Here is a 20,474-nt window from a genome sequence, read left to right on the forward strand (position 1 = left end):
ACAACCAAATTTGCATTGTTAGAGTCATTTACAATGAATTAGATGTTTTTGTGGAGGTGACAAGTTTTTTTTCCCATTCTTTCTAGCAGAGAATTATTGTTTTGGTTTCTGTGGGTATCAATTTGCTGTGAAAATCATTCTTTTTGGCACTTGTGCTGGTTTGGTCAAATGCTCAGGTGTGCTGGTGTGTTGAACAGGTCTCTCCTTCTTACGGGGTAGACAAAAAATTAGCTCTTTGTCTCTAAATGTTATTTTCACCATACAAGGAGGAAGTGCTGAAGGAAATGGGCTGAAAATGCTTTGATGTACATTTATTCTGCATTCCCCTCAGCATTTGTGAGGCATTAAAAGTTTCATCTTCTTGCATTGTAAGCACAATTTTGCATTAAAGGGAGGAAATGAGAGGGGTAGGGTGGATAGATCATGTTCAGTGGGAAACATAATCAGTTGCCTCACTGTCAGTTTGACTGTGACCTGTAGGCCGGATGGAGATGGTAGACAGAGATTGGGGATACAGATGTTCTTTGCTTTATCAATGAGTAAAGTCAAGTGCTTGTTGTGCTTGTAACAGAGGCCGGAGCTGACAGCAGGGATTTGGAGGTGGAAGCAGCATCCTGCCAGGCTGGTGGGGATGGTCCGTGCTCATCCCTGCAGTGTGGTCATGTGCCAGGGCAGAGCCCTCTCCAGCAGCACTGCCTGGAGCTCAGCTCAGCAGGGCCAAACCCTTCTGTGTGCTTGTATGGACTCTGTGCTCTGCTGCAGAGACATCTCCTGGAACCAGCTCTTCATTTGCAGATAGTTTTCCTTACTTAACCTGAATTAAGAGTTTTCCCATCACTGAAGTCCTTAGTGTTTTATTAACTAGCTCCTAACAACTTCTAAAGCACCTGAGAAAGACAGATCACTTGCAGTTGTTCTTTTTATCTACAATTAAAGCAAGCACCACTGATATTTAAAATCCTTTTTTTTTTTTTTTTGTGGTCAGCTGTTTGATAAAGACATTGCAAACCAGATCTCCCCTTGTTGCTGTAAGATGTGAAAAGGTGCTTTGTCAGCAGCACATTGCAGTGGAATGAGCTTTATCTTTTGTAAGTAACTGGGAGCGGATGGGGCATCATTTGCTCTGCTCTGGTGCTGCCAGGCCCTTTGGTGCTTCTGGACACCAAACAAAACGTGCCTGTAACCTGCATAACCCAGAGCAGCCCCAGTGTGCTTGACCTCTGCGTTGTAGGGTCAGCACTGACAGTGAGCAGGGAGAAAAGCCATGGTGGATGTACCCTGAATTTTATGTTCTGCATGGCCCCTTGCAATGAGACTCCCCAGTCACACACAGTCTGGCAGGCACCTGGCACATCTGGGCCACCTGGGAGTGGCCCAGGAATTAGAGCTTGGCCAGGAATGATGTTTCAGTTGCAAATGTGCAGCTGTTCTTTACAGGGAGGAAAAATCATCTCAGGTTTTCTTCAGAGCAGGTCTCACCCTGCATAGATGTGGGGCAGCTTCAGAGGGTAAGCAGTTTAAGGGCTTTGCTGTTGGTCAGCTTGAGCATCCAGGCAGAGGGCTGCTGGCTGCATCCCTAGGTGCTAATTAAAAGATGAACTACATTAGCATTCAAGATATTTGCTGGTAAAGTGGTAAAGTAGCAAAGATTTGCTTTGAGTCAGGTTGCAGATCCTTGGATCAAAATGTCCTTTAGGGGGCTGGTCTGTACACAGATGCATGTTATTAATAAGAATAGAAAAAATACAGAAAGCTTCTATTTGGCTGCCTGAGAGGGTTGTGTATGTGGGTGTGTGTTTCAAAAGCACATAACTGATTATAAAAATCATTGATGGTCTAAGTCAGTATTAAGGATGGTTGGATGACAGTGAAAAGCAGCTCTGGCACATTGCAGGGATGTTCTTGTCATGACTAACCCCTCTCACTCTCACCCCTGTGGAATTTTTCAGTGCCCAGCACAGACCAGCACTGAAATTGCAGGTTTGCAGAAGTTTTTAAATCTCTCCCCAGCTGGCAGCAAATTAAGGAATTGCAAGTATTTATTGGTTTAAGGATAAAATATAACATCAACAGCTATAAAAAATTTTGACAATGAGGCTTTTTTAAGGGAGTCTTACTTTCTTTATGGTTTTGTGAGTCAAATGTGTCAAAGCCTGACAGAGGAAGAGGTTTTAATCTACAGGTGCTGTCTCTTGCTTGATGGTTTCCTGCTTCTAAAATTACTTCCAGGTTTTTTGGAATTGGGTCTGAAGCTAGTTTCAGGTTTCAGTTTGTGGACAACCTTGCTTACAACTTCAGCAGGCTGGATTTGTGAGGGGTGGGGACAGCAAATGCTAGTGCTTTTAAAGATTCTTATTTTGGCTGCCAAAAGTCCATTTGCCACTTTCAAAATATTTACAGCTGAATCTTTGGATTCACATCTTCTTTTGCTCGAGGAAAATGCTGAAGCTGGCAATGCTGAAGTGTTGCTTTGATCTTTCTTCCCCTGTCTTGCATGGGGAGTTTGGAGGAGAGCATACCCAGGGTGAAGGATGTTGATGCTCCTGTGCTCATCCTGCACAGGCTGACTTTTGCTCATCGTGCAGCAGTGAAAGTCAACATGAGCAAAGCAAATTAAAGGTGGATGTCAGTCCTTAGTTTATGCTAAAAACATCAACCACTTTTGAAGTGTGCATTTTCTCTCCTTAAGGGCTGTCCCTCCTTTGGGGCACCTATTGATGAATGCCATTTGTGCCCAAACTTTGTGCTCTTACTGCAGGGCAGGTAATTGGGGATACATTAGGCCATATTTCTGTTTATTCATATAAGTAAATAAATATTCATATATTTTTAAAGATCTGGAATAACCCTCCTAGTATGTCTTTAATGATCCTCTATTGATTACTTTAAGACCTTGCTTGGAATGTTGTATTAACAAAAGCATCCCAATCATTACTTTCAGAATAAAAATCTTTCTTTATGGATGATCTTTGCTTTTCCACAAGCACCTGCATCTGCAGGTACTGACTTACTGTGCACAGTAAATACTGAGCTATCTGCTGACTAACTGTGCTCTTCAGGTTAGCAGCAGTGACCTAACACAAGACATACTGTTAATGCCAGCAAGAAAGCAAGAGGTGTCTGCTTGGCTTCTGAATCCTTTGTGTTGCTTTGAGGGGCTCTGTGCAGAGCTGGAGGTGCTGACAGGCTGTTTTCTGGTGCTCCCAGCTGCTGGGCAGTGTTATGAGTATTAGCATTGAGGAACTCTGAACAAAATTTGTCTCATGCCACGAAAATGTAAAGCCTCCAAAGCTGGCTGGCATCCCAGGGCTGTGAGAGGCCCTTGGAGGGGCTCTTGGTGAAGGTGGCAGGATTTGCACTGTTCCCTCTGTAAATGGGACATGATCTGAAGAGTTTCTGATTAATCTTTAATCATTTCCAAGCTGGTTTGGTTGCTTACATAGGGCAGCAGACAAAAACTGCTGAGCAGGAATGGCTGCTATGGGGTCAGTCTGCCACCATGGGAGGGCATTAACCTAATCTTCCTGTCCTGCAGTGTGGAGCCCAGTTCAGAAACACAAAATGCCATTTTGGGCAATATTTTATTCTCCGGGTGTTTCCTGAGCTGGAATCAAACCCAGCCTCCTACCCTGGCAGTGTTTTGGGTATCCTGTGATTTTGCTGGCTCTATTTTTGCAGGGTACCATCAGTGTGCTGCCTCCTCTTTATCTTTGCAGTGTCAAAATCAGGAGGTCAGATTAGAGACCTGGGGCTCCAGCAGCAGAAACAGGGCCTGAGTGTGTGCAACCAAGCAAACCAACCAGCCTATATTTATAACAATTATTGTAGACAGCTTGGGGGATGAGGCACAGCTGCATTCCAGCCCTGGTGCCTCTGGAAGGTGGATCTCTTACCATCCTGATTAGAAGTGTATCCTCAGCCCAGGCTCAGCAGCCCAGTTTGCCTGGCTGGGGGCATTCCCTGGGGAGCTGAGTGGTCTGGAGACCCCACACTGCCCTGGCTTGGCCCCCTCCACAACTTGGATGTGCCCTCCTGCCACTGGCAGCATTCTTGTGGCACAGGGATGTGGGATTGCCATCATCCTTCCCACTGGCACTATCTCTTGGCTTTCATTAAGCTTTTTGCACAGAGCAGCTCTTTGTGGTGGCCCCTGTGCAGTTTTATCCAGGGCTCCATTTGCATCCCCATCAGGTGGTTTTCGTTTGACCTTTGCCTTGCTTAAAAATTAAGTACCAAGGTACTAGGGAGAGAAGTAATTTCCCAGATAAGCACTTTTCCCCTGTTCTTCTGTAGTTCATGGGGGAGCTGGCTTACCCTGCCTGTGGATGACTAAGGAGGAAATTCTTTTTTGGTTAGGATAATGCTGACAGTTCACTGGAATTTTTTTTATCATGGCTTTATCACTTCCTCCCTGCAAATTCTTATGTGCAGGGCAGGAAAAAAAATAGTGGTGACCACAAGTTATGGAATTTGCCTTCTGTGGAAAAGATGCTGAACAGGTAAATGATGCTGTCAGGTTTGCCATGGTTTACATGGAGGATTTGCTTCATATCCAGTTATATAAACAGGCTGGGTGAGAGTCATGAATATTCTAGCAGCTATCATCTTTCAAATGTGTTTTTTTAATGTTAGAGTTAATTAATGTTCATATCTCTTGAATATAGGTGAGTGTAAGCCTGCTCATCTTTCAGGTGGGGAGGAGGTTTGGATTTATCACTTGTCTCTCAGAGATGGCAGGGTCAAAGTCAAGTTTATGTATAAGGGGTTTCTGGGTCACCTTGTTAATCTCCCTACCTCCCTTTTTTTGTAGAGGAGATCTGGATGTGTGTCTCTAGAGAAGGCAGATGGAGTTTGGCCAGAGAGGCTCTGCCTTTTGGTTAAACATGTGTGTGTTCTTGCAGTGTTTGCTTCCCGGTGGTGCTCAGTGATTGCACTGTTGATCTTTCTGCAAAGGCTTGACACTGCTGCTGAAAAGCTTTGACACTGCAAAGCATTGTTTACTTATGAAAGTGTTATTATGTTTTGAATATCTATTATTCATCTCTTGTGCTAAAAGTGACATTATGTCATAAAATTGCTCTTAGATTTCAGAGCTTTGAGGAAAAGCTGGTTTTTTGTCCCAGACTCTCAGTGACAGTACTGGAAAGTGCCTTACCCTTTGTATCTCTGTAGACCTCTTTTATGAATTGTGAGTGACAGCAGGAAAAGTATAAAAGAGTGCAGAGGAGCTGGTTTTGATGTTTATAAAGGGCTTTGATAAAAGATGCAGCACACAGACTTGATGTTATTTCCTATTTTTAACTTCTTAGGAGCATAAAGTGCTCAGATCCAATATTTATGTAAAAAGGGAAAGAGGGGGGATGTATTTCTTCTTTATTTTCTCCTTTATTTTTCTTTTTTAGGGCCAGGTAAATTAAAATAGAAAAGTGTCTCTCTTCCATGCCCTAGTAAAATTTTCTTCCATGAAGCATCAGTAAAGCAAACTCCATGGTGTTGAATGTGTGGGTGATGCTGGAGGAGACCAGCTGCAGATTTGCAGGCTCCTTTTTTGCAGGCTTGTGCCTTCAACCTCTCAGCCGTGGCTGGCTCCAGTGGACCCAGCAGCCATGGTGATGTGTGTGGTGATTCCCCAATAATGGGGAATGAGAGTCAGAGAAATAGAACATGGAAAAGCTGGGGCAGTTTCTCCCCTTTCTCTAAAAGTCAGATCACAGTAGAAGCATCTCTCTAATAAGTAAATTTGCTTGCCCCAGAGAGATGCAAGGCTGTGTGCTGGCTGGGTAATTGCAGTTTTACTGATGAAAGTGCTTGTCATTAATTCCAGCTTTCTTGTTGCAGTCTCCTCTTTAGTCCTGTCTGCCAGCATGGCTGGCTTGTGGTGGGCCCCTGTACTCCTGCAGATTCCCATGCATGTAACACACCAGGAGGCTTCATGGCACTTTCCATCTGTGTGTGCATAGAAAATACATGTGAGGGTGGGTGTGGGCTGTGAGTGCATGCATGGCATTGTCATGGACATTTCCATGATTGGTCCATCATCCATTCATGGGCCTTCGTGCTGGAAGGTGAGTAATGAGAGTGCAAACCTGTCCTTGAGATCCACCTGATGACAAAAGTTATGCTCTGCTTGGAACACTACATTTTGTATTTTATTGGGGCTAAATGCCTTGAAACAACCTATGCAAGAGAGTCCTCCTATCCCTTGGAGAACTCCAGAATGGAGCAACTTTGCTGAATCCCATCTTGCTGCAGTGGAAGAATTCATCTTGATGGGATAGACACAGTAGCAGCTGTCAGTGGGGTTTTTGAGTTCTTCAGCAAGATCCAGTCATCCAAGGGGCTGTTCAAAGCAGGTGCTGGTTTGAAGTAGCTGGACTTTAGCAAACACATTCCAGCTCTCAGATGAGGGGAGTAAGCACTTTCTGCTCTGTTCTTCATGCAGGAGCTTGTATGTGAAACCATACAAAAAGGGAATTACCAGCCTTGGGTGGTCATTGGAAGTGTGTTTGCTTGGGTGTTGTCTCCCAGCCTCTGCTGTCTCTCTAGAAGATTGCCAAGCTGGACACTGAGGCCTACAGGGTGGGATGTTCATTTGGGATGTGTTGTAGAGCTGTGCCTGCTCAGTAGTCTTGCATCTCGTGTGCTCCTTTGTGGTGATGAGTCCCAAGTTACATTCCAAAAGGACAGCTCTGGTCACACACAATTACAGGGCATGAAGCACAGTTTTATTTTCTTCTTGCCTCACCCATGAAACTGTGTAACACCATAGGTGAGCAGCTGACTAGTTGGACTTGGCTAGCTTATAGCAGTAGTGTGTCAGCTCATACAGGTGTCTTTTCAACTTCTGACAGGCTGTTCAGTTAGGCAGAAAGTGTGGCTATCCTTAGTTCTTTTGTAAGGCATGGGAGGACTGTTTTGTTCAACTGGAGTGGACACCACGGTAAATTGGAAAAGCTGCTGCTGAGTCCAGAAGAGATGAGTCAGGGTAGAACTTGTTCAGCTGAAGTGACAGACGCTGTCTGTGCCCCAGCTGTGGCATTGGTGTTGGGGTGTTCTCACCATGCTTTGGTGCCTGCTGCTCAGCAGGTTGGGTGCTCCCATTGCATTTCCAGCAGCAGTCCATATGCTCTAGAGCACAGTGGGGCCCCCCAAAACCTCTGTGTCATTGAGCAGGTCTGTGCCAAAGTGTCTGATGAAACATTGGCTGGCAAGAGCTGCAGTTCCTCTTCTTTTGAAAGAAGCTGGGAAAGGCTCCCCAAAACAACCAGTGGAGAAAGTGTCCAGATGAAAGATCTGGTAAGTCTCAGTGTCCCCTCTGTGGTGTTTTCAGGCTCTTCTGTAATCAGCTGTCATTTCAGGATCTGGGCATATTGGACTTCAGGGAGTATGGATTGAAACTTAAACAAACAGTGATTCTTCTATAAATATTTAGCTCACACTGTTTAGGAGCTGCTGGGAGTTGGAGACAAAAAATGGTTTAAAGTTCATGACTGTCTGGAAAAGCTATCGAAGGGAGGCACTTGGTCAGCAGATTGCCTGGCATGTAGGTTTTGAATAGCTAATCCTCTTTTTTTTTTTTCCCTGAGGAAGAGGATGTGTTAAGCATCCTTTGGAGAGGCATAAGGTTGCATTTTTCCAGTGCTTACATGGCTGCACTGGGGACTCAAATCAAAGAGGCTTTCTTCAAGAGAAGACTTGGTATGGAGTAAATGGATGGTGTACCCTGGCTGTACACATCTTTTCAAATTTGGACTGGTCCAAATCCATCTGAAGTTCATACATCTGCATGGGAGGGGGGGATGTGTCTCCAAGTGTGTGCTTTTGTCTGGCCACCTTGATAGCAGGACAGAGGGTTGTGCCTGGGCCAGCTGCTGCTGAAGGAGGTGGGGTCCCTGATGGGGTTTATGTTGACAGCATGGATCTTGGGCTGCCACGTTTTTCATGCTCTTGCAAAAACCTTGATAGTGAGGTAGACCTTTCTCTGCCAGCCTTTTTTTTTTCTCTTAAATATGGAGATAATACACTTTTTTCAATTTGCAGAGCTCTTTAAAGAATAGGAAAGAATGAAATGTGCTGATAAGGAAGGCATTGGTGAGACAGGCAGGGGCATACAGGCTTTGAATAAGCAGGGAACTTCACCATGCACAGGAGTCTGGGATTACTGATTGAAAAGAAGAGAAAATAATTGATTATTTTCTCTCTCACTCTGTATTCCTGTCTCTGTCTTGCTCTTCTAACAAAAAGTACTTGCAGTTGAACTAGATGATGGTTGTAGGTCTCTTCCAACTATCCTATCCTATCCCATCCCATCCCATCCTATCCCACTAATAAAACAGTAAACCTAAATATTTGCCATGCCCCGTGAAACATTTTATGACTGTTTACACCACCCCTGCGCCTGATTTACAGCATCCTGGGTCTTTTTGTACCAGGATGGTTGGAGTGCCCTGTCCTTGTGGTCAGCTGCTTTGCCTGGAAGATTAATGGCAGAGGAGAAAATGTGAGGGAAGGACAGGTAAGAAAAATGTAAATTTCTCATTTGTCAGGTTGTTGAAATTACTTTTGAGGTTTGAGAGAAAATGTCAGTATTTGAGTTGGAGGTGGTGGCAAGCTTGATGGTTTTTCTCTTTCAATAGTTTCTTTTAGTGCCCTTCCTAATTTAAAAGAAGGTGTTTAAATTATTAATGTTTTAGCAGTGAAGCAGAGGGATTCCAAAGCCTTTGGCAAATATCTGCTAAAGCATCTATCTTAAAAAAGAGCTTCATGTTTTTTTCTGACACCATCTTTGACAGAAGCTCCCCTTCTGTGAGAAGCACTGAATCCAGAGGTGGACAAAGAACTTGATTTATGTAGAAGGTAATTTTCTGCAGTGGTGTTTGGCCAGAAAACATAAAGATGATAATGATTTTTATTTTTTGGCATAGCCTTTGCAGATCTCTGTGCTTTTGCCTGTGGCTGAAGCAGCACTGTGCCGTGGGTGAGTGCCAGCACACTGTCCATGATGCTCAGGTGCTGCCTGTGAGAGGTGGGTACCCTTATCTGGTCTTTCTGGCTGCAACATCCTGGAGATGAGAGGCAGCTGGGGCTTCAGACACTTTCACCAAAGCTGTAGCTTGAGCTCAGGCCTCCCATTAGAGTTACCACACATTTTCCTCCCTATTCCCTTTAGGTATTTGTACTGATTTTGTACCAAATCTCCTTCTTGCTACTTGAACTGAGGAATAAAGTATTATAACTCTGGCTTGGGGCAACTGTCCAAGGGATATATTGGGATACACTTGGCCTTTGCAAACAAGGACTTCAGTCTCCAGCCCTGTCAGTCCTTCTGGCTCCTGCAAGTTTTTCTTCCAAATGGTTATTTCAAACCTCAGAGAAGAAGTTTGTGTTTTTTCAGAGCTATGATTAATACCATTTTTACGCTTCGTTGCAAAATGTCACACAATGAATGAGACCAGCAGGGTGGTGGTTTATGGGTGGCAGGAAAAAGAAATCAAACAAACACTTCTAAATGCTGTTTTGGAAGAGTGATGTGTGTGTGCATGTTTTATAATCTGCTGTGAACTGTGGGGTAACGTTCCTATTAAAAAGAAAAGGGGAAAAAAGGCTTAAACCTCATCTATGGAAAGAATGTCAGAAATAGTTGAGAAACTGAATAATTACAGTCTTTTTGTGGGTCAGTGAAAGCAAAGGATTGCTATGCAGTTGGCTTTGCTATTAAAAAGTCACAGGATGGTTGAAGCTGGAAGGGACCTGTGCAGGTGGCAAGTAGCTACAGCCAGTTGCCCAGGACCATGTCCAGATGGCTTTTGTGTATCTCCACAGATGGGGACTCCACAATCTTCCTGAGCAAGCTTGGTCACCCTCACAGTAAAATGAGACATAGCGCATGGTATTTCAGCACACTGGCCACAGGTTTCTGCTTGTTTCTGTTGCAGTCTGGGAAGTTTGTGGGGGTGTGTGGTGTTGGGACAGAATGTGTTGAGTGCATGAGGAACCTGGGCTGCAGCTGAACCCTGTGGCTCAGGCTTGGCAGTGCTTGGCTGGGACTTGGGAGAGGTGGGCTTGGCATAAGATGCCAAAAATGATCTCTTCAGCAGTGTGCAGGGAGTCTTGCTGCCTGGTGGCTGGGTCTAGGCCACTCTGATTGGTTTTGAGGCTGTGCTTATACCTGAGCCTTCAGCCAACTGTGCTGTCTTTTGCTTCCCTTCACTTGACAGTGTGCCTATTCCCAGCTGGGAGTCACTTTGCCACAGGAATCTGGGACTCATTTATCAGCATAAAATCAGGCTAATTACACCTTTGAAGTGTTCAGCATCAGTGGTGCTGCAGCATCAGATGCTTCCCCGGAAAACTCTGTGTTAGTGGCAAACCTTGGGGAAAAGAGGCCCAGAGGCTTCTTGTGGCTGTATGCCTAATGTGTCCCCATCTTGGGGACAAAGAGGATGCTAGTGCATGTGGGAGGTCACCTAAGCCCCCATAGAGACATTTGGGTCAGCACAGATTTGCTTCCTGGTGGCTTCATGTGCATCCCTCACACATGGAAAATAAGCAAAGCCTAAGACTACACTCAGCCTCACCTTGGTCTCTAGTGTTTCCTCCTGTCTTCCATCCATGGAGAACAGTAGGCCTTGTTTGTTGCCCTGGATGCATTTTTCTCTTCCTCTAACCCATGTTCTTTTCATCCTGTTTTCGTTGCTGATAAGTGATGGGAATAGCAGCAGTGAGATGATACCTCCCAGTGCACACTCCCACTGTCCACAGACATGTCCCATATAGTCCTTGTGCCAGTGACGGGTATTTTCTCATTAAAAATAGACCACAGACAATGGCACTTCCTAAGGACTGTGATTTATCATTTAATAACAAGTGGTTACTCATTTCCTTCGGAAAACTTTCTGGAAGTGTTATTTTTCTTTTCCCCCTTGCTTCCCATTTTTTAATTTCCTTCAAAACCCTTCATTACCCATCAGAGCCACTGTGTCTGTTAAATGAAGTGTTCCCTTTTCGAGTGGAAATCATATTTATGATTTAAAGTTAATGAAAATAACAACTCTTAACCTGTTGGGCATGAGCTTTTCTTTGTAAGTGCCTGCAGCCCTGAAAACTTAGTGCAGCTGCAGGAAATAGCAACAGAGAGCTGGGTAGGTAAGACTTGAAAAACTGTGATGCTGATCCTAAATGGGGAATGGATGATTTGCTTGAGCTGACTTAAAAGAAAATTTCAAGAAACTTTAGAACTCATATTGTCTTGAGTTGCCAGCCCTTAGCTGTGATACCTCCAAGTTCTCCTGAAGGATGGAGAGCCTGCAGGACTGCTAGGCAGTCTCCTACCAGGTCTGGTATTTTAGTGACTTTACCAAAAAAGTTCAGAAACCTGTAGAGTAGTTCTTGAGGAAATCCCAACAGCTCAGTAAACAAACTTGGGAAATATGCTGAAGATGAAATCATTGTAAGCTGGTATTTAAGAAGGTAAAAGAAATAGTTCTCTGTTGGATCGGAAGTCATTTGCAGGGTCAGTAGCAGATCAGATGGTAGATTGCAGATGATACAGGAGGTGAAATGCAACCAGGGACATTGCAGGTACTTCAGGTTAAACATCTTCTCTTACAGTTGCCTTAATGAGCTGCAAGGGTAGTTAAAAGATACAAAAAATAAATTCAATAAAGACAAGTGCAAAACAGAACTCTTAGAAAACGGATGCACGTACCCAAAATGAGCAGAAACTCTCAAAATGAGCAGGTTAACTGCAGAAAGGAATCTGTGAGCTGCAGTGAATCACAGGCTTGTTGTGAATTGCAGTCAGATGCTGTTAGAAGACAGGTAGATCTTGAATAGCCCAGACAAAAATGGCAAAGGTAATAATTTGTCCTGTAAAAACCCTGTTTGAAACACAGCATCCAGTCTCAGCCCCTCTATTTTAAATATGAAAGCAGGCTGCTCGGGAAGATGAAACTTCTGTTTGGGAAAATTTACTTACAAGGAATAGCTGGAAGATTTGCATATGTTAAACCTAGGGAGAAAAGCCCAAAACCAACAGCCCACAGGTGTCAGGCTGTAGTTTGATGGTATGCTGTCTTCAGCAGTAGTTTTGGGGCTAAGTATTCTCTCCTGGTATTGACTGTGCTGCAGCTCATTGTGTGGGCAGTTGTGTAGTCACAACTTGTGTCCACACTGTGAGCTGGGACAAGGAATTTCATTCAGGATAGAAAAAGCTGAAGTGTCTCCAAATTTATTTCAAAGTATGGCCACGCAGACAGCAGAAGTTGTGCAGGAGGAAGGAGGAGGGCAAGGAGAGAAACTGGATATTGTGAGCACCTGGTAGAGCTGAGCCTTGAAGGGAACACAGCAGATTTGAGACATCCAGGAAGGTGATGTGAAGAGTGCAGCACACAATGTCTCTCCATTGTCTGAAGACAGGACTAGACAAAAATTGCATACAGGGAATTCCTCTTCTGGGCACGGTCTTCCCATGCATCGTCTCTGTCATGCCTGGTAGCAGCGGGGTAGGCTGGCATTTCTCAGAGTGTGGGTTCCAGCTCCTGGTGGTGGTGGTGAAGGAGAATGAGTGAGGCTGGAGCTGACCCAAAAAGCATTAGAAACCTCTTTGTTAGCAGCACAGCAGCCCTTCCTGGGTGGTGGGGCAAGTGATACTCATCGCTGGGAACTGCAGCCGAGTCCTGCTTGCTCTTGGCAGGGCTGTGCTGGTGTTGCCTTGGAGAGCAGCTCAAAGACAAGCCAAGAGAGGGTTCACGGCTTGGTGGCTGTTTGACTTCCCTCCTGGCCCAGCATTTCTGCACTCCTTGCATCCAGATTTTGGCATGGCTTCTGCCCCTGTCAGTCCTGCTGAGGCTGAGTGTCTCAACGCCTCCTGATGTTCTAAATCCAAATTTCTGTCATTGCTGCTTTGCACTTGGCTTTTTGGCTCTTGGAAGTAGTTTGGTTGACCACAAATTGGTCACTCTCTGCTGTGATGTAAGCTGATGATCTCCTCTGCTGTGGATGCTAAACCAAATATCCTTGCAACTGCTGGGATGTTACCAGGCTGGTGTTTGCAGCTGATGGGAATGTGCTGGAGCTGTGCAAGCCTTAGTGATTCAAGCTGATACTTAGGTTTATGATGAAATGCTAAATGCCTGGTCTGTTCTGTCCAACCAGCTCTACCCCTAGGGAAAAAAAGGGGCTTTACTGCAAGAAGAAAGGATATTATGGTATTGGTTGGTTGATAATGAGAACACAGAGCATCAAAACTTAAACAGTATGTGCTGGGTTTTGAAACCACTGGAGGATATAGAAGTGCCTTGAAGAGGAAGATCATAGATAGGCAGACCTACAGGATATGCCTGGCTGATTTTTTGTAGGCTGCAGAGCTTTCCCCTGTGGTTTTCAGGGTTCCCTTGCCTTGCTGCATCTCTGTACAGCTCAAAGCACAGCATCTTTGTCCAGGATCTTGGAGGATATAGATGTGAGCCTTGCTAGGAAGATCTAGGCTTCAGTTCCAGTCTTGTTAATGCTAAAATTCCCCTAGGGAAAAAAAAAAAAGAAAAAAAAAGAAAAAAGGCAGATTACCATGTTTGCTTGTGACATGTTTGACATTTTGTCACTGAAGAAGAGAATAAGTAGTTTACTTATCATTGCCTTTTCCAGACTGGTAGGCTGGGGCTTACTCTGGGGAGAAGTCAAATCCCCAGAGAGTTCCATATAATATCACCAGATGAAGGGGTGACCACCACATGAAGCTGACTGATGGCAGGGCTGGTGTGGCAGGACTGCTGATAGTGGAGCTGCAGAGCTCTTCAGTATGGTCAGCAAAGTTGTAGTGGCATCTCAGGGATGTGTCTTTGGACACACAGAAAACCCATCTTTGGTGGTTTGGGTGATGCTGAAGGCTCCAAACTGCATTCCTGAAACCCAGGGTGCTCTACAGGTGACTCAACAGCATCAGCTCTACATGAGGAAGTGCAGAGTCTAGCAACTGCTGGACTTCAGAGGACAGGGTAAAAGGTGGGACTGCAAAGACATTGGCACAAAGGATTTTTAAAATGTTTTTAAGGAAGACAAACTGATAACTAACTTTCTCTTTAGAAGTACATTTTCAAGGAACAGATCTATTATGTTAATGACAGTGGCGAATATAATTATGTGTAAGGTTGAAATCTTGGCTTTGGTGACTTCACAGGACTAGTGTTTCATGCAATGAGATGTTCTTGGAAGCCAATCTGGAAGTATAGTCATGGCAAGAGGATGTAGGGCTGAGTGGGACTTATCTGACAGCCACAGGAAATGTTTAATATTGTTTTTACCTTGATGCATTTGTTCTAAGGCTGTTGGTACTGCAGGGCATTCTGAGCAGGTGGATACCAAACAGCATTTGTGAGCAGGTGGGTCATCCATCCTCTGGTCAGTTTTCCTGTAAGAGCATCTCTCAGGCAGGATCAGCACCTCTCCTGGATGGTACCCACAGAGAGCTGTGGCACCTTCCTGGGGTGGATGCTGGTGTGTGCAGGACTGCCAGAGCTTTGCTTTCACCTGCTCATCTCCCCACACGCTTGCTCAGGATGCTGAAAGCAGGGAGCCTCAACAGCCACCGAATGGTGATGGAGCACACACAGCTCTTCACCCCAGCTCTCTTTCCCCATCATTGTCCCCAGTTTTCTGTTCACCTCCCTCCAGCTCTGTGGCTGGGGGCTGCTGTGACCACAGTGAAGCCTCGTGCTGGCATCTTCCTCTTCCTCTCTTCTATCCTGCCTCTCCCTCCCTCTCCAGCTGCCGGGTTGCTCTAAGCAACTTTGGCTCCTGTCCCAGGAACAGTCTCTCAACACAAAAACCAGGAAGGCTAAAATAACACTTTAAAATTGTTAAATAAATAGTGATGGAGATCTGCTTAAATGGGAAATGCAGCTTAATTTGTTAAAGGCTTTTTGTCCTCCCTTGGACAGGGATTGGCTGGATGTGTGTGAGTGTGTGTGTGTGTGTGTGTGTGTGTGTGAAGCATTTCTTGTAGCTTCTAAGCTGCATCTCGTGGCCCCAAGTGGGCAGAGAGGGTTATGTGAGACTGAGTTACTAAACACTTACAGTAAAAGTGTAGTCATCCTGAACCTCAGCCAAAGAGCTGGAGGTTTTGTAAGGCTTTTTTTTTTTTTTTAATGTTTTCCCTTCTCTCCCTGCAGGATGCTGCTGCGTCACTTGCATTCTTCACCCCAGCCCAGCAGTAACTCTTTCCAGACTACCAGCAGCAGTCCAGGCACTTACATCCTGCTCCATTCCCTCTCCAAGGGCTTTGTACATAGGGCAAGTGCATCCATCCCCTCTCCCTCAGCTGAGGAGCTGCTGCCAGCTCAGACAGAGGTTCCCATCTTTCTGAAACATGAAAAACACTCATTTCTCTCTCACACCTTTTCAAAACTGGAGCAAAAATAGAATAGCAGTTACTGCCATATGAGAGAGTGAGAATGGGAGGCTCTGGATAAGCATTTGTAAAATATCCAGGGGAAATGGATGCCGGCAAAGGCTCTGCTGAGTGGGAGTGGGTGTACCAAAATGTATGTGTCAGGATGAGAAATGTATTTCTTGGGAAGGACATGGAGAACTGGCTGCTTCCCAGCACACAGCTCCTCCTGGGGCTCTTCCTGTGAGAGCTCTGTGCATTTCTTTTTTTTTTTTAACACATGGACTATCTCCCCAGCCCACTCTTCTGAGTAGAAATTAATCTGTGTTTTGAGAGTGTGTTGTTTCTTATTAACTCTCTGAATGGGGAAAAAATAACCTCCGCTCCCTGTAGTGGGAATTGCACAAGTCAAAATTTTACATTCCCATCTCCAAACTCCAAAGTCATTCCTGGAAGGATGAGTTGTGGGTCAGAGAGGGGCTGTGCTCTCCTGCTACACCTGCTGTGAGAGCTGCCAGGTCTGACTGTCAGTCTGAATGCATGATGAGAGCAGAGTAAAACTGCAGTCATGGCCTGAGCAGGGATACCCAAAATTAACATCAAAAGGAAAGGAGGGAGTTGTCCAAATACAGCCTGCAAACCTTTAATTCTGTGTGACAGTGATACCCCGAGCCAGGTAATCTCCAGCATCAGTGTTGCTGCAGTAATGGAAGCAGCTGATTCTGTGGGAAGATGAAGGTTTGATGGAAGGTATAATAATCTATCTTAGATGTTTTAATTTTCCCTTTTCATCCCAAACATAAGGAGCAGAATTTCCTCCACTTTGAACGAGTCTTTTTATGTTCTCTTTTTACAGTTGGGTAGAACAAAATCATGTTTCTTCAGTATATAAAATGAATCTGGCAGCCTGGTTTTGTACTTCAGCCTCCCAAAGAAACAAGCAAGCATAAAGCAAGAAGATACACTGCCTACTAAAATGTCCTACTTATTAAAAAATCCGCAATAAAATCCTCTTTGAGCATCCTGTTTCAACTCTGCAATAAAACTCACTGGTCAATTAATGGTGGATCTCCTGTTCCCATGGAGAAAGGCAGTTGCAGACTTAAGAGGTTGCTGTGGGAAAGGGGGAAAAAATAAAATTAAAAAGATCCAGTCTTGGTCTTGCAAACAAAGGTTGCCTTGGATTGCAGTCACATGTTGCAGTTCAGCTGATCTTGCTCATGCCAAAAGGGGAAAGATTTCTAGTACTTGCCTGAGCCTCACTGAACTGGTTTAGGGAATTAATTAGAAGAAAATTACTCACCTTTTGTGTTTTTTCCTATCTAGTTTCCTCTTAGATTCAACTACCCTGCCTTAGCTCACTAGGTCAGGGGGTCAGGGGCAGCTGGGACAGGATACTTGGCCATTGTGTGAATTTAACAGTGATTAAAATTACACCACTGACAAATGTCTTCTGGCTTTTCCCAACTGGGGAAGAAGTCTTTAAGTACCCAAATCTGGGATACCACTGAGCCCTGTAAGTCCTACCCCTGGTGGCTGAGTTGCATCAGCAATATCGGGGCAGAAGCACCTGAAAGAACATTCTGGGGTCAATTGCAGTCCCCTGGCACATCACATGAACTGATAAGCTGGTGTTGGTAAAAACCTCACCGTGCATATATCTGCATTCAGTAAATAGTTTTGGCCTGGTCAAGCTCCTTCCCTAGGGTGCACCACTGTGTGCTGGGGGGAATGTCCAGAAGACCCTCGTATGGCTCATATGGACATCATGTGAAATTACACAGAATCCACTGGTTTGGCTTCACAGAGTTGATAGTGAGGTGTGCATTACATGACTTCTTGGGGCAAAGCCAGCATAACAGGTTTATCTCTCCTCCTGGGTGGTTTACTTAGGCCTTAGGGCTCATTTCTGATCTTTATAAGGTGTATCAGGCCCCTGGGTTTCAGAGGGTCAGAGGATACTTTGACTGAAGGGTATGATCTCATCAGAGCCAAGTATTGAAAAACTTCCCAGGATTTTGTCACTTTGCCCATGTGTGTTCTGTGTCTGGCTGTGTCTAGAGAGCTGCTGGGCTGGCAGTTGCCAGGAGCACCACTGCCCAGCTCAGTCCAGGCTCTTGCTTCCTTGGTACCATGCCATGTATCTTTCTTGTGGTGAAAAAAAAAATCTAGTGCTTGTTAGGTCCCCAGACCTGTTCATTTTGAATAGGTTGGTGGTTATTTCCTTCTTTTTTTGTTTTTTTCTCCCCCTAACTCCGAGGCATTATGGATTAGGGCTGCTGAATAAAAATACAAGGGAAAAATCAAGTATGTTTATAAATTTTAATTTTACAGTGAAAAGGCATATCTCTGTTTCTTGGGTGAGGTGGTATGAAATGCTTGCCCCATCCCAAGTTTCATGTGTTCCCTGGTGGCCCGGAGGTCCTTGTTTGCAGCACCCCATGGAAGAGATAAAAAGCTTTGGTGTATATTCCCTTCAGGGCAATGTGGATTTCTCCTCAAAAACCTCAGTTCTGGCGACCGGTTTTATAAATGCCTAAAAAATGAGGCTTGTACCTTATCTCTTGAGAGATCGTTGATGGATCCATTTCTCAGAAAGATATTTTATTCAGTCCTTTAATGCCACGCCACTCCCTTCATTCAGATGCCTGGAGTCTTTTATCACGTCTCCTCTTACTCATTGCTTAGCCAGGTTGGGCATATTTAGTTCTTTTAATCTTTCCTGCACCTCAGCTGTCTTTAATCATCCTTCTTGATGTCAGAACGTTTGATGCCCACTTCTGCCGAGAACAAGCCTAGGTTGGTGTGGTTTTTTTTTATTTAATTCTTTTTTTTTTTTTTTTTGGCCTGCTTGTGAATTGCTTGGGAAATGTCTCCGGCCGCTTGCCCAGGCTCATGCCTGGATTCCTCAAAAGCTCCCTCGAATGTCTCAGTGGATGCTGAGGAAAATTTCTGGCTCACCATGTACACCGCCGGACTTGGCACCCTCTGGGATTAATTAAAATGTTTATTTGTTGGGTGTGGGCAGCAACACATTTGCCCCCCCAGATGTTCCATGGATTGTATTTCCAGGGGCAGATTTCTCTGGGCATCTGCAGAAGGCTGCAGGTGCTGATGGTGTTTATAGAGAACAGGTCCAGAAAGGTTACTGTAACCTTTGTTTCCTTCCTGTACCTGCCAGCAACAAGGAGAGGTTTAATTGTTCCTGTGATGTCAAAAGCAAAGCCTGATGGTAACTTTATAGGTGCCTGTGCTGCAGGTCAGGGTATTGCTTCTCTGGAATAGTGACCCCTTCCTGCTGAGGTATTGATGCTGTCCTTCCTGAGTAGTTCATCTGTTTTGCACCCAAAAATAATCATTCACAGCTTCTTAAATGAGTTTGAAGGTGAGGATTGCTGCTAGCTGGTACCAGGCTGAGCACTGCATCCCTTCAGGGCAGGGTCTTCAAACTCACTGTCTGAAGCTGATATGTGGAGTTGTCCAGAATTCCTTCCTCATATCTCCTGGATACCTGATATTTCAGTGGGAGCTGTTTCCTAAAGCCTGCCTGACTCAATCATTTTCTTAAAACAGGCAAGCTCAGATGCTGACTGGAAGGGGTTAAGGCACTGATCTCCAGGTTTGCTGGGTCTAGGCCATTGCTGTGCAGCCAGGGTGGCTTCCCTGACATGGACTTTGAATTACAGAGCACTTGGCAGGAGTTAAAGAAGGCCAGAAGCTGCCTTGTCCCTCCCCCACCTCCCATTAGGATGGAATGCTTCTCATACTCTCCCAAATTTAGCAGAGCAAATGTGGCTGGGTTTAAATAGGCTGAGAGATGAGGAGATTTTGATGGTGATAAAGGTCCCCTTCCCTCCTCTGCCTCACACTTACACTGCCAGCAGCCTGTGTGGTGGAAAGCTGTTTGATATATGGCTGTGTGAATTCTTGGTTGTGCCAACGAGGGCTCTGTGGCCTGAGATGGAGAGGATGGGGACCTGGATGGAGAGGATGGGGACCTGGATGGTGGGAAAAACAGTCTATGAGGACCACCACCCAGCAGAGCACTGAGAGCCTGGACAGCAGCCTGATGTCCACCTGGCTGTCCTGTGTGACCCTTGGGCAGTAATGAGAGGGCTCAGCAATGTCCAGAGGTCACCATGAGGAAAACCCAACATCCTCTCCATGGTGACACTGGGATGCTCTGGGTCATGGAGCAGGAGTCTGCTGCCTCCATTCCTTTTCCTCACAGCTCTGGGCCACCCAGGCTCCCTGTCACTCCTGTCTGTATTTCCTCCCATTACTCCTTAGGAGTGTTTGGGGGATTGCTCTAAAGCTGGCAGTGAACATCTCAGGAGGACCTTGACAGGCATTTTCATGCCACTGGGTTGTTGTGGGAGTCCAGCATGGGACAGGCTGTAGGGCTCCATCACTGATCCCTGAACTTTGGTGGCTGCAGAGGAATGTGCTGCTGCTTCAGCCACGCCCCTTCACTAATTCATATATTTATACATATGTATGTATAGATGTATATATTTAAATAAGTAATATGTATTAAATAGATATAGAAATATTACAAATATTTAAATGTATACATAAGCTGCTATTTATATAAGCTGTAATTTATATATAACTGCTTTCCATTGCAGCCTTATGTTGAAAAATTAAGGCAATTGAAGGTTTTTGGTCGGAGGGAGGGGACAAGATTGAGCTTGCTGACATTTCTTTTGTTGTAATGTTATACAGGTCTCGATTGACTGCAGAAAGGAGAAGGGAGGAGTGTGTCAATGGGAGGTCAGATCCTGCCAGGGTTTCCTGGCAAATGAGGTGAGTGGTGATGTCTTTCAGCACTCATAAGCCTGGAGATAGAAGCCCTCCAGGTCTTCCCCTGCACCCTTTGTGTGAGACCTCTCCTGTTGATCCTCCAGATTTCCTTTTGGTACAGGTTTCACTGTGTTTGCCTCTTCAGGCCTGATGGGAGGATTGTAGACTGCTGTTGTGCTTGGGAGTCTCAGAAGGGCTGGAGACTCTCTGGAATATGTTGGGGTTTGTGCATCACACAGGTCTTGTTTCTGGCTGTATTTGGGCTTCACAGCAGGGAACTTGACTC

At 45.1% G+C, this 20,474-nt stretch overlaps 1 long non-coding RNA gene across 1 annotated transcript in view; it reads left to right on the top strand.

The window, feature by feature from the left end:
• LOC143695565 (uncharacterized) overlaps positions 1-20,474 on the top strand; it is a 131,801-nt gene that overhangs the window by 39,130 nt on the left and 72,197 nt on the right. The window contains exon 3 of the long non-coding RNA XR_013184911.1: positions 20,111-20,191. This is a non-coding gene — a long non-coding RNA (uncharacterized LOC143695565). The remainder of the gene's footprint in view (positions 1-20,110; positions 20,192-20,474) is intronic.

Source organism: Agelaius phoeniceus, chromosome 1 (assembly GCF_051311805.1).
Source record: "Agelaius phoeniceus isolate bAgePho1 chromosome 1, bAgePho1.hap1, whole genome shotgun sequence".
Lineage (NCBI taxonomy): Eukaryota > Metazoa > Chordata > Aves > Passeriformes > Icteridae > Agelaius > Agelaius phoeniceus.